General features: G+C 58.0%; 2 non-coding genes across 2 annotated transcripts; both read left to right on the forward strand.

Moving 5' to 3' along the window:
• TRNAG-UCC (transfer RNA glycine (anticodon UCC)) lies at positions 1 to 72 on the forward strand. Its single transcript has one exon. It is a non-coding gene; the product is annotated as a tRNA-Gly (tRNA).
• Positions 73 to 2,458: 2,386 nt separating this feature from the next.
• TRNAL-CAG (transfer RNA leucine (anticodon CAG)) lies at positions 2,459 to 2,541 on the forward strand. Its single transcript has one exon. It is a non-coding gene; the product is annotated as a tRNA-Leu (tRNA).
• The last annotated feature ends 8,020 nt before the right edge of the window (positions 2,542 to 10,561 follow it).

Below are 10,561 nucleotides of genomic sequence, written 5' to 3' on the forward strand. Positions count from 1 at the left end.
GCGTTGGTGGTATAGTGGTGAGCATAGCTGCCTTCCAAGCAGTTGACCCGGGTTCGATTCCTGGCCAACGCACGCACGCGCCCTTTTCTCCTTCCAGGCGCCTGCTGCAGAGGCACTTCCACCTCCTGCTTTCACCAACAAGTTCATGTTCCCTGGGGGAGCCACTCCCCTTAGTGCATGCACAGGCAGGATGGGGCACCCCCCCAGAGCCCAGGAGAGACAGGCCTGGCTTCAGCAATGCCTGCCTTGGTGAAAGTGCATGCCAGGGACTGAAGCAGAAGAGCTGTTGAGGGTGGAGGTTACGCTGGCCAGGAGTCAAGCAGAGATGGGCTGCTTGGCAGGCGGCTGTGCTCATCACAGTGAAAGAAGTGCTTGCAGGCACATGCCTCTGCCCCACTTCTCCCAGCGCCCACATCAGTCCTGCCTCCCCCTCCCTGCACACAGCCTCTGGCCGCTCCTCCACGTTTCACACCCCAAGCATCTCTGCCTGCTCCCAGGCCTGTAAGAGCGGAAATACCCCAGCGCCACTGCTGCTTCCCACATGAACGCACCCACCCAGGCACTTCTGTAGAGACATTCTCCCGGCTGCACTGGCTGTACTGGGATCCGTGCCTGTGCTGAGCGAGCCAAGAACACTGCAGCCCACCCATGGCTTCCATATCATGGACACACAGCCCTGTCAGAGATCACCCTCAGGGCTGGTGTGAGCAGAGCAGCACAGAGGGAAGGCACGGTCCCCACAGCCCTGGGCGGAGAGGCACCAGCCTCTGCTCTGCCCCTGTCCTCCCTCCCCAGACACCCAAGGCCTTGGCTTCTCTTGGCAGAGTCTCTCCATGGGCCGTCTCCTCACCCATGGATGGGTCTCGCCCGTCTCTTTGTCTGTGGGGCTCCACACTTTCTCTCCCAGGGCCCCCAGGTGAGGGTGCTGAAGAGAACTGCTGATATGGCACCAGGACTGCTTGGGGCAGCTACGGGCTCCCAGCTGAGACCAGTGCTGACTGCCTGCTGAGGAGGGACTCCACGCTGACGGCCTCTCTGCACTGCTGACACGTGGGCCAGAGGAGAGGGATTTCCTGCCTGGCCCAGAGCTCAACCTGCTGCTGTTGGACGTTGTACCTGGCAAGCAGAAGATTAATGCCCTGGAAGGTTAAAGATGAAGATTGAAAATAACACCTCAGAAAATTGCTGTGAGGAGTACAGTGTGTGTGTGTGTGTGTGTGCGCATGTGTGTGTGCGTGCGTGTGTGTGTGTGTGCATGGGTGGGTGGGGGCGGGGGGGATGAGTGGGCTTGGCAGTGTTCCTTTAGAGTGCAAGAAGGGAGAGGTGCCCACAGGCTCAATTTGCACTCCAAGCTGTGCGGGGAGGGGATGTTCACATGGAAAAACCCCAGAGCCAGGCGTGGGGCTGCCCACGGTGCCTGATCTACACTCCCAGCCCTAACACACTGCCTCTGCCCACCCAGAGCATCCAGGGGGCTGGGCCATTTCTGAGGCAGGAAAAGGTGGCCCTGAGAGGCCCCACAGGGGCAGCGCTGTGGCGCCAGTGGGGAGGACATCTGGCTGCTCCCCAAAGGCTGGTGGCCTGAGCCCACCCCAGGACACCGTGCCACGAGCAGCGGAGCTGGGGAAGTGGTGCTTCCCGACTCGCCAGGTTCTGCCCAGCTTGTGCTTCCCCAGCCACCAGCCAGGCCAGCTTTGGAGGTGGGCAGGAACAGGAGAGCAGGGGCAGAACTGGGGCCAGCAGGAAGGCCGTGGGGCAGGAAACATCAGGAACCACCCCCTCCTGTCTGCTGGGGAGAGGCAGCCAGAGACAGGCTCCAGAGGGGACAGCCTTCAGAGCAGGAGCTGCCTTGCGGATGGCAAGGCCACCGCTGGAACGGAGCTGTCCCCTGGTCTTCTGGGGTTTGCATCTGCCCAAGGAGGGACTGGCAGCCTCCCTGCCCAAAGAAAGACTGTCTCCTATGCACAGAGCCAGGCTCACCAAATGGCACAAGGACCTGTACATGGGTGCCCAAGCAGGCACATGCATGGAGAGAGAAAGAGGCGGTGGCAGTGCCTGAAGCCATTGGGTGTAGCGGGGCTTGCAGGCAAGAAATCAAAGGTGCCAAAGCGTGCTGCTGGGACCTGCAGACCCACGAGTTTCTTCTGGCGTCCTCGTTGGTTTACGACAGTGTCAGAGCCCTGAGGAGCCAAGAGCAGGTGACTGTGGGCATCTTGAACCGCCTGCCCCGCGAGTTCCTTTGGTTCTGCCATTGAAGAATTCCCTTTTGCATTCTCACAGCCGGAAGAAGTTTCCTGACCATGTGCCTTGGGCCCCTCTGCTCCCTGCTCTGAAATGCCTCCAGCTCCTGCTGTTGCCTCCAAAGAGCCCAGCGCCACAAGGGGAGGAGCCTGAATCCATCCCCCCCCCTCCCCGGCTCAGGCAGGCTCTAGGGAGAAGAGCGGAGGCTGGCCAAGAGGTCAGGATGGCCGAGCGGTCTAAGGCGCTGCGTTCAGGTCGCAGTCTCCGTGGGAGGCGTGGGTTCAAGTCCCACTCCTGACAGACTTCTGCCTGCCAGTCTTTTCCTTCCCCAGACTGGGAAGTGTGGAGACTTTCCTCCCAGAAATCCTTCTCCGCGCATGCTGTGCTCTCCAGTCTGCGCCGCTCAGAGAAGCCCATGGCTTGTGGTGAAGGAGCGAGGGGAGTCCCTCGGGTCGGATCAGCTCCCTGAACGGGCTCTGGGGTTGATAGGATTTGCACCTCTGCTGTCCCCAAAGAGGTCAGGGCCTCGGGGCTGGCACCCATTTCAACTCCTGCCTAGCTACTGGCTCTCATCCTCCCACCTTCTCGTAGGTACTCAACGGCTGCAATTAGATCCCCCCAAAACCTTCCCATCTGGGTCCCGCCTAAACAAGGGCAGTTCCCTCAGCTTCCGCTCACAGGGCCAGTGCCTCCCGCGCCGGTGCCAGGCCCCACCCTGGCAGGCTGCACTGCCAGCTGCTCACAAGGACCCCCAAGGGCCTGTCCAGCAGAGCAGCTCCCCACCCAGTCAGTCCCCAGTGCAGGGCAATTGGTCCATGCAGGCGCTGGACTTTGCGTTCCTCCTTCTGGAGGTCCACCCCCCTCAGACCATGACGTCCCAACTTGGATGCAAAGATGCTGTGGCCGACCATGTCCAAAACCTTGTTAAAGACAAGGGAGACAACATCGCCTGTTGTCCCTCCATCCATGGATGGATATAGTGAAGAGGACTTGCTCCACGGCCTTCCAAGGGACTGACGTGAGGCTGAGTGGCCTGGGGTTCCCCAGATAGTCTTTCTTCCCCTGTTTGGAGACTGGTGCAGCACTTGTCTTTCTCCAGGCATCAGGGACTTCCCCTGCTCTCTGCTCCCCAATCTGCAGAGCCCCCAAGATGTCTCTTTCTGTCTTGAAGGTACAAGCCAGCTTTAGGGTCTCAGCTCAAATGTTGTCTTTGTGTGTGTGTTTGTGTGTGTGTGTGTGTGTGTGTGTGTGGACTTATTCACAGGAGAAAGAGCTGTGGTGGGAAAGTTTCCTGCTCATGTGACAATCCCACCTCACTGCCTGCCCTGGGGGAAAAGAGCTTTCCTGTTAAACGGTTGCAGAGTTGAAGGGAAGTGTCCAGATGGTGCGTATGGTGACAGCCCAAGAAGGATGACTTCTCTTTCTCATTCTAGCTGGGTTGTTTCAGAAGTGTGTTAACACCCCGCTCTTCCAGTTTGATCTGTCATTAGAGGAGAGACTAACAGGGCGGGGATTCATTAGCCAGGAGAAGACCATGCTGAGGAGGAACTTATCAATGTGTATAAAAGCTAGGCAACAGTGATGAATTCAGAAGCCTGCGGCGGGAGCCTTCACAGGGCTACTGGGAAGCTCTCAGGGCAGAGATGGAGAAATTTCAGGAGTCTGGTGGCAGGAGAGAGTGAAACTCTGGGAAAGGAAAAAGAGAAGGGAGCGAGGAGAGGGGGAAGCCTTATCTTGGAGCTCAGCAGTGAAGGATTTTCTTTGGAAAGCTGCCTACTTTCCTGCAGAGTCATTGTGGGACACGCCACGTAATGTGGAGAGTCTGATCTCACACAAGATCATTTCCCCCATAGCAGGCATGAGGCTGGCACTGTGAGGGTCAGCTGAGAAATGGAGGTAGCAAGCACTAGAGAGCAGTGTGATGGCATTCAGTATTTGCTTCCTGGAAGTACCCCTACATTGGAAAAAGAGAAGGGAGCGAGGAGAGGGGGAATGAAGGGCTGAAGAGCTGCATGAGCGAGGGCACGTGATGCACAGTCCAGCTTGTGTGCTAAACGGGACAGTGTTACTAGCGAACTTAGCCTGAAAAGAGGATTTGTACCACACAGATTGCCTTCAGCTCATGCCCCTCCTCATGGTGAGCATGGCTATCAGCCATAATGGAATTTAGCCATGACGGACACCTGAAGCTCAACAGCAAGGAAGGACCCCTTCACCGTGACTGATCCCACGAACCCATCCTGCCCCTGGGACTGACAGCAGTGCCCCTTCTCCTGCCCTTTCCCCATCCCCGCCTCTGAAGCCGTTCTGGGCCCTGGCTTCCCGCATCGTCTCTCCTCCCTTGTCCCTGACAGCCGGTTCTGCCTGAGGGATCCAGCGCTGGGTCACAGAAGAGCTGAGGTGGGAAGGAACCTCTGGAGGCTGTCTAGTGCACTCCCATGCTCAAAGCAGGGTCCAGCAGAGGGGGCTGCTCAGGGCCTTGTGCAGTCAGGTTGAGAATGGCTGCGAGGATGGAGCCTCCAGAAGCTCTCTGGGGAACCCATTCCCATGTTTGACCACCCTCACAGGAGAAGAGTCGTCTTCTGTGCGCTTAAGTGGGATTTGCTGTATTGCAGCTTGTGCCTGCTACTGCTTGCCCTGTGGTGGGGCCCCAGTGAGAAGCAGCTGACTCTTTCCTCTTCACTCCCCTGCCCCTGCCCTCTCCACCGCCTCAGGTACTGATGCATATCAGTAAGGTCCCCCTGAGCTCTCCTCTTCTCTTCTCTTCTCTTCTCTTCTCTTCTCTTCTCTTCTCTTCTCTTCTCTTCTCTTCTCTTCTCTTCTCTTCTCTTCTCTTCTCTTCTCTTCTCTTCTCTTCTCTTCTCTTCTCTTCTCTTCTCTTCTCTTCTCTTCTCTTCTCTTCTCTTCTCTTCTCTTCTCTTCTCTTCTCTTCTCTCTCTTCTCTTCCTTTCTCCAAGCTGAACAATCCCAGCTCCTGCCCAGCCTCTCCTGCTTTGACAGATGATCCAAGGCCTCAACCATTTTCGTAGCCCTTTGCTGGCCTCACGCCAATAGGTCCATCTTCCTCGTACCGGGAAGCCCAGAATGGGACACAGCACTCCAGCACTCCAGGTGGTGTCAGCAGTGCTGAGGAGAGGCAAAGGGAAGGATCTGCTCTCTTGAGCGGCAGGCAATTCTCTTTTCCCTTTCTTGCTGCCAGGCCTTTCATCCTCGCCACTCATCACACCCTTAGGTCTGCCTTGCCTTCCTGACACAAGCGTCACTCTCAGGAGATGCAACATCCGATGGGATGCTGAAGTTCAAAGAGGACGCAAGGAGTCACCAAATCTGCCTGGTTTTGAGGGTCCGCATTCCCTTGTGCAAGGGCACATTTGCTGACTGCTGAAAATACCTATTGCCACCCTTCCCGGCACGCTCCCTTACGGCCTCTGCCCTCCACCTCTCTGCATCCTGCCCCTGCACAGCAGCACAGCAAGCAGCTGAAGGCAGGTTCACCTGCAAGCAGCAGAAGGGCTCCAACTCCACGTCCTTCTCGAGGGCAGTGGGCTGCCTGGCGGGCTTCCAATGTATGGAAAGAGGGAGGCAGCTCAGCACAATTCCTAAGACACGTTCAAGGCCCACCGGGTACGTTGGCAGAGGAAAATGAAGACCCCTGAAGGGAGATTGTGAGTGCTTTTGGTGGAGGGCCTCACAGCTGACCCTGAGAGCCATCGGGGGGCCGGGATGACCAGGCAGCAGAGTCATGCTCTGTTCCTCTGAGGCTCACAGAGACTGAAAAGTCGCCTTTGCCTGTGGCCTTGATAGTGCCGGTCTTCCATCCTTCTGAGCCCATTTGCTTAGTTTTGGTGCTCTGGGATCCATTGAGGGAGCTCCACCCAAATCTGGCAGTGCCCCATGCTTACAGGTACCTGATTACACGTGTCCCATGTGCTGGGAGAGGGGAGGTAGTCCCTCCCCAGCTGCCGGCAGAGAGAAGTAAGCTCAGGACAGAGGGCAATGCTTTTGCAGGCAGAGCGGGTGGCTAACGGAGGCTGGAGGAGAAAGAAACAGCACCACAAGTCTCCAGCTATGCTGCACAACGTCTTTAATGAGAAGGGAGGCAAAAGGGCAGTGAAGCAGTACAGAGAGCAAGACACACGTTCCCAGGGTTCAGTGAAGCACAGAGAATTGCTCGTTTCCCCAGCACAAGCACCAGGCAAAGTGCTTGCCTCTTCCCATTCCCCCTCTACCTTGTGGCAATCACGTCCCCACAACAACAATTCCTAACCCTGGTACCCTGTGCCCATCAAGCGGAGATGCAGCCAAGTGGAAGAGCAGGAGCTCTTTCCCGAGGAGTTTGGAGAAAAGCAGAGCCAGAGGCAGCGTGGCAAGACCTGCCATGCAGCGAGGCGCAGCGGGCACCGTTGGCTCGCCCCAGGTGGGATGGGGGTACCCAGCTCGTCTGCAAGCCATGGCCGTGCTTGCAGTCTCGGGTGCCCATTTCCTTCCAGGTTCCTGGGTGGTGGCGCCGAAGGGGATGATCGTCTGGCTTCAGCAGTTTAGACTGCAGCGGGGGGGAGGCAGACACAGTCCGACCACGCCCAGATCAAGGGAGCCGCCAGATGTGATGGGCACCCCCGCAGCACTGAGGGAGCTGCCAACAGCAGCTGACAGAGAGGATCCCACGGCTGTGCTCTGAGGGAAGGAGGTGAGAATGGGGCCAGGCAGGGTCACCACGACCGGGGAGGCCTGGATGGCAACCGTCGAGTCAGCGCAGCGGGCGATGCACGGCTCATTGCAGCTGCTTGCAAGTGGGGATGGGCCAGAGGTGCCGCAGGGGCGTGGCAGGCAGGGTCTGAAGCAAGACATCTCTCTGTGAGGGAGGCAAAGCTGAAACACAGAGCAGGGGAGGGAAAAGAGGGCAGAAGTTGGAGGACCCCGGATAATGCCGAGTGCGTGGCAACTGCCCCGCGCCTGGGTTTGGAGCAGAACTGATTTAGCAAGGCCAGCCCCATGCTTGGACGAGATCCTCAATGTGGGCAAGCCCACAATGCCTTCCCCTAGCTCTTCGTCTGCCATGCCACACAGGCCTTCCCCTGTGGCTGTCCTATTGGAAACCACCAAGCTGGAAGAGCTCTGCTCCCTCTTCTCACTCAAGAGGCTGCCCTCGTCCCTGAGAGTGGGGGGAGGCTGCTGAGGCCTCCCTTCACTCCTGCTTCCAGAGCGACCTCAGGACGCACGGTCACATGCCCTCCGAGTCACACAGCACGGGAATGCTGACCAGCTTTTCACGTGAAATGCATCAGAGTGGGCTTAAAGCAGCTCTGCAAAGACCGCTCATACCACATCTCCAAAAGAAACGTTTCTGCCTTCAAGATGGCAGGGGATGCGCTGGGCTATTTGGTTAGGGACGACCTGCTGCAGGTGGAAATTCTGGGGCACTCGCATGCCCGCAGCTGAACCCAGAGATCCCCCTTCTGCTTGAATGCACCCTCCTCTTCCCAGCTCTCCATCACCACCCCGCTGGAAAGGAGAAAGAGGTAAAGGACCTTAAACATTTCTTTTCAAGTGCCAAGCTTGCCAGCCACCTATCAAGGTTGAGTAGCCAGCATGAGAGCCGTTCAGCCCGTAGGAAGAGAGGGAGCGGAGCCAGGCTTACCTAGTTCCCCAAGGAAAGTGAGGCAAAGAGAGGAGGATGGCAGAGCCTGGCGCAGCACAGGCTTTTATGCTGTGTCCCAGAGCCCCAGGGGGCCCAAAACATTCCTTGCTCATGAAGCACCCAAACACTCGTGGCTGCTGCTGCTTGCAGAGCTCTCGCTGGTGATTAAGCCCTTGCCTCTCTCAGCTGAAATGTTTTGCTCCCACTTCATAGGAGTTGATGGTGGAACGACTCATCTGTGTCGCAGCCACCCCTGCGGACTCCTAGGGCCCGTGAAGTTGGAGGTGTCAGGCTCGCTGTCCAGAGAGGTTTTTAAGCGGATTTGCGTCATGCGGATTGCCTTTGGCTCCTCCGCCTCTGCCCGTGGTGAGCATGGCCATGAGCCGTGGTGAGGTTTGGCCATGAAGGACACCTCAAGCCAGCGCTCGAGTGCTTTCCGTGGAGGGACTCAGGCTGACCCTGAGAGACATCTCTCCCTGCAGGTTATGGCAGACGCTCCGGAGGTGGTGGGCTAAGTTCAGGGAGAACGTGAAGGCTGCGCAGTCCCATAAGGGAGACGAGAGTCAGGTCTGCAGGGCCGAGGCAAAGCTCCACAGCAAGGAAGGATGCTAGTGAGCTGGAGGCAAGCGCCTTGGGGGCAGGAGTGAGGGCTGTGACAATGTTGCTAGTTCTGATGCTGGTCAGGCTGCACCACAGCCTCCGTCAGCTGCCTTGGAGCCTGGGAACGATGGCAGGTTCATGGTGAGCAGGACGAAGCCAGAGAGCGGGTTGGTCCCCTCCAGTGTGGAAAGGGCAAGCGGTCACTCTCTGGGATCTCCATAGCCATGTGCGTAGGGGACTTGAGTGGGCCTTCACGCTTCTTGCAGGCGGGGGTCTGGGCTCTGCTTGGGCAGTGGAGAATCTCCTGCCAACAAGCAGATCAAGGTGTAGGAGGGAGATCAAAGAGGTTCCTGCATCCTTCCCTGAAAGTGACCCACACCCAAATGGACCTTTTTTGCGCAGCAGCTTCATTGCGGAGGCCAAAAGCCTGCATGGGCTGCTTCTTAGGAGTGGCTCGGGGCAGCGAGCTGCAGCGTGCGGCTGTTTCTCCTGGGTGAGGGATGGCGTGGCGCATTCAAGGCATTTTCATTCCAGAGCAACGTTGGATCGGTCTCCCGGAGCAGCTGGGAGCCATCGTACTGTGGAAGAGCTGGGAAAATCCCTGAACTCCAGGGAAACGTGAGTCGCCCTGCTGTTGACTTTGGTGGAGATGGCGTCCTGGCCTCAGGCGTGCCAGGAATACTGAGCTTGTGTCCTCATTCTTCCTGAAGTGCCACTTTCCTGAAGGGCATTTCCAAATGGTTTGCGTTATTGCTGAAGCCCCTGGTGCCTCTAGGCAGTCGCATGCTCCTGCCTTCCAGCCCTTTTGTGGCTGGTCAAGGGCCCTTGTGACTCAGCACATCCCCAAAGAGGTGAGGGAGGAAGGACCCGCCTAAAGGTCCTCAGGGCCAACGTCCTGCTCCAAACAGGCCAAACTTCCCAGCTCCACCCGGTGGCTCAGGGTCTGAGCACCGACACGCACGGAGATGCCAGTGTCCCTCGCGCAGCCTGTGTCAGGGCTGCACCGTACTCACTGAGGCTTGTTTTCCCATTGCCAGAGCTGGGTTTTCCCTTCCCCGCCTCCCCTCCGGGCCTTCTCTCCTCCAGGCTGCACAAAGCCAATGCCGTCGACCTCTGCTCCTACGGCATGGGCTTCAGCCCCGCCTGACTGAGTCTGGCCCTGGGCCTGTTGCTCTCTCCAGGTTTCTGATGCGTCTCTGGTCCTGGGGGACCCAGACAGGGCACTGCAATGCAGGTGTTGCCCCAGCAGCAGTGAGAAGGGCAGAGCATCGATCGCTTTGCTCAGCTTGCATTGAACCGTTTGAGTTGGAAGGGACCTCTGTGAGTGAGCTAGTCCAATGCCCCGCTCGAAGCAGTGACGACTACGTCGGGTTGCTCAGGGATGTGTGTAGGCAAGCTTTTTCCTCTCCCCAAGAAGGGCAATCCAGCAACCACGCTCTTCCAGGGCTTGACCACCCCCATGATGCAAAAGATTCTTCATCTTAATCTGTGTTATATGTAGCTGGACTTTACAGTGCTACAGCTTGTGTCCTCTGCTCCTTGCCCAGTCACTGTGAGCTCCAGAAGCGCCTTCTTTTCTTTCTCCTCCCGCGGGGCAACTGCAGAGAGGAATGAGATCTCCCCTGAGCCTTCTCTTCCTAGGGCTGCCAAAAGCTAGGTCTCCCAGCCTCTCCTCATATGTCCTAGTCACCCTGGTGACCCTGTCTTCCTGCCCGGGACTCACTCCACAAGGGCAATGCCTTTCCAGTACTGGAGATTCAAGACCGGGCACACTGTCGGTCTCCCAGGTGCCAAAGAGAGGGGAAGGGTCCCGGCCCTAGCCCTCGCCCTCGCCCTCAGCCTCGCCCTCGCCCTCGCTGTCACCGTTGCCCTGCTGGCTGCAGCTTGCCAACGCAGCCCAGGATGTGGCTGTCTGTCCTTGCAGCCAGAGCATAGTGCTGGCTCAGGTTTGGCTTCTTGTCTGCCTGGCCCCACCAAGACCCTTTTAAGCAAGCTGCTTCCTAGCCAGTCGGCCTCCAGCCTGCCCTGTGTTATTTCAGCCCAGGGGAGGACGAGCCTTTGCCGTTGTTGACCTGTAGGCAC

The sequence above is a fragment of the Dromaius novaehollandiae genome, chromosome 10 (assembly GCF_036370855.1).
Source record: "Dromaius novaehollandiae isolate bDroNov1 chromosome 10, bDroNov1.hap1, whole genome shotgun sequence".
In the NCBI taxonomy this organism is placed as follows: Eukaryota; Metazoa; Chordata; class Aves; order Casuariiformes; family Dromaiidae; genus Dromaius; species Dromaius novaehollandiae.